The following is a 3,383-nucleotide window of genomic DNA, read 5'->3' on the forward strand; positions in this document are numbered from 1 at the left end:
CATTTTCAGGGCGCTGTGATTCAGACACCCACCAGGCAGAAGTAATACAGCAATACGCTCGTTCCATTGCTGTGACAGAAAACTGTCCTGCAGCTGAGGTGCTCTAAGGGCTGCGTGGTTTGGAGAAGGGCCAAGAACAGGGCCACCTTATGAGCTGCCAGGCCAAAGGGACCTCAAGCTTGTCGGTCCTGAATTGGGGCTGCCTCATCAGCCTCCTCCACACTGCCTCGGTGCCAACCTCCTGCAGATCATGAAAACAGCAGAAAAATGCTCACTTTCATTTCTGAGTTGTTTTTTATATCAGCTCCTCAAGCTCAGTTGCTCTGAGGAAGGGTAAAATGGAAGCCAGAACCAGCACAAGGAAGGAAAAGGGAAAAGGTGAGGGAGGCGGAAAAGGGACTGACTCTTGATTTGAAGTGCAGAGCAATTTTCCTTGATTAGGGAACCTAAGCTGTGGGCTGATCTGTGAGGTGAAGAGCAAGAATCTAGTCTATTTAGGATAAATACACATGCAGAGTAATGCAATGAATAGTACTCTTAGGCTTTGCAGAGAGTGCCCTGAGAGAGAGCTGTAGTTAGGGCTGCCCAGGAGATGAGGAGTGTGAATGTCCCTGTTTAATGAGCATGCACACTCATTTGTTCCTTTTGAAAAACTAAGTCATAAAGGAAGGCATTAAGCACAAACAAAGCCAGATATTGCCATGCTTCAAAAACTGCTAGCTGCTCACAGCTCTTGCAGTGACCTCACATCTCTCAAAGATGTGCAATTCATAAACCACTGGAGAACCAGCACGTTTTGAAGATGAAGAGTAAGCCTTCCTTATTGCCCTTCTCTTGTGTTCTTAAGACACTGGATAACTGAGGTACACACCCCTATTGTATGGATTTGTCTGTTTAAAGAGCAGCGTGTTTCTGTCAGCAGTTTGTACCTCTTTTGTCATCGAAAACGGCCCCGTTCAGTTCCCCCCCCCCGTGATGTTTCCATGAGGCACTCTCTCTGGTGGCAGGTATTCAACATCCCAGAAGACAGAGACACTGTGAGAGGAGGAAAAAGAGACACAGGTGCTGACATCACTTGCTCGGTTTGTCCCTAAAAGAAGGTCAGCTCAGCAAAAATCAACCCTGTTCTGTGACAAACATTTCAACCCACGTGAACTTAAAAAATAGTGGCGGCCCCGAGGCTAAATGAGGCCCATGGGCAGGACAATGTATATAAATACCTAGGGAAGGCTGGCAAGGGAACAACTAAACAAGCTCTAATTTTCTCCTACAAAATTAGGCAGGTTTCATACCACGGGAGACTAGAAAGGTTGAGTTACCCTGACGCCAGTACCGTCATTATTGGCTCAGCTTTTTTGGCTGGCGTACAAGGCTGACGTTCCTGCTCTTGAGGGGATTTTACTGTAGCACAGAAATTGGTGGGAAACTTCAGTGTGTCAGCCACCTCTGTAAGCTGGTCCAAACTTCCGAATTCCAGGACATCTGGAGACCGACCACGGTGGCCATGTCAATGCTCTGTCAGGAAGGCTAATGAGCAACCTCACTGTAATTAAATGGTGTCCTCAGGTGCTCTAAAATTAAAAACAAAACAAACCCCAGACAACGTGTACAGCCTGCATACATGTGCTATTATCCAAACCGTAACGTATTCCATATGCCTTCCTATCAAGTAACTTCCTACCTTCTTCAAGCCCACACTTACTACCTTGGGGACCTCCCAATAAAATGCAGTGATTTGGGGAAACGATCTTGCAATAGGCCTACACATCTGAGGGCCAGAGAGCAAATTACAGGCTCCTAATGTTTTCCCAAATATCTTCACATATGCTCTGTTATTATCTATATTGCACTACAGTGTATCATGACCTATTTGACATTAACAACATACGACATAAATTGCCCGCGGAGGACTGGAGAGCGTTTGTACAAAGCGATGTTGGCAGTCACAGCCACATGCACTGCACAGTGCCCGGTGGATCTGTTCTCCTGAGGTCGATGGAAACTCAGGCTGCTAAGGTCTTCACAACCTTCAGTCCTCTGCTTACCTCAGGAGCCCTTCTGCATACCAGGAGCCTGGCCACATTACCAACTATTTTTCCAAAATCCTCCCAAGGGTCTGAAACAACATGCAGTATTCTCTGATCCTATTTGCATCCCATTGTTAGCCTGAAATGCTCATGCTGAAAAGTGGAGGGTCACAGGTATCTCTTTCAAGCAACTGTGGTAAACATCCATTAAGGGCATCACATTCTCTTTTATAGCACATTAATTAACAAAACCTAAAACCCTAGTTGCTCTTTCACCCTGTTATTGCATGTTTTCTGCAATTTTCCTAACTTTCCTGCATCACTGTTAGAAGCTGTTCATACCTGTTTCGGACACTGAAAAGAGCTGCATTTCAGCAGCACATCGGTAGTAACTCAAGCACAGCAGAACCTTGGTAAAGTACAGAAATCATTGTTTTAAGTGCTGTAAATCAATAATCATACTTAAGCATTTAGGACTTTTTTTTATTACGCAGACAGCAAATCCACGTGTGAGGTAGGAGTATATATACTGAGGACCCGGGAATACATATATGGTATATAAGCATATATACACAGGGGACCCAGAAAAGAAAAACAAAACAAAACACCCCCAAACTAGTTGCTTTGCTCCACCTGGAAGAAGCACTTTGAGCTGATGGGTTTCTTTTCCCCAGCTTTTGGATTACGATGGGAATCTAGGAAGGAAACGGGAATCAGAGGTGAAGGTGCCACAGCAAACTACCGCCATGCAATGATCAAAGTGAAATAAAGCCCACAGGTTTCGCATGGCTCTGAATCGCATTCAGCATTATTATTTTGGAGTCTTTTGCATTTTTTTTTTTTTTTTAAGGATTTAGCATCCTTTCTGTTTGTGTAACTCCAGAGGTTTGCTATCTGGAGGGTATGTAAACCTGAACTGAAATTAGGTATCTCCGGAGGAAGCCTAAATCGCTTATCTGGGCAGTAAACGCAGAATAAGCAGGATTACTGGCACGGCTTGAGTAATACAGAAATACTGCTTTTTGAGCAGGTTTGCTTTGAACAAAATCTCGCTGTTCTGCCTGGAGCCAGGCGGCTGTGAGGACGCCTGCCCCTTTACCCCCCTTCCCAGTGTGTGGGGGCAGCCGACAATAAGGTGACTTCTCCCAGGGACACCCCAGATTCGCCTCCCCTCTCCCGGCCCCGCTCTGCCCCGTTTCTGTCCCACAAAAAAACTTTCCCCGGAGCTTTTCTCCAGGCCCGGGGCCGCGCAGCTCCCGCCCGGGTCCCTCCCCCTGGCGCCGGCGGGGGCGGAGCGGGGCCGGGCCGGGCCAGGAGGAGGAGGAGGAGGAGGAGGAGGAGGAGGAGGAAGAGCAG

Source organism: Aythya marila (assembly GCF_965140915.1).
Source record: "Aythya marila genome assembly, chromosome: 1".
In the NCBI taxonomy this organism is placed as follows: Eukaryota; Metazoa; Chordata; class Aves; order Anseriformes; family Anatidae; genus Aythya; species Aythya marila.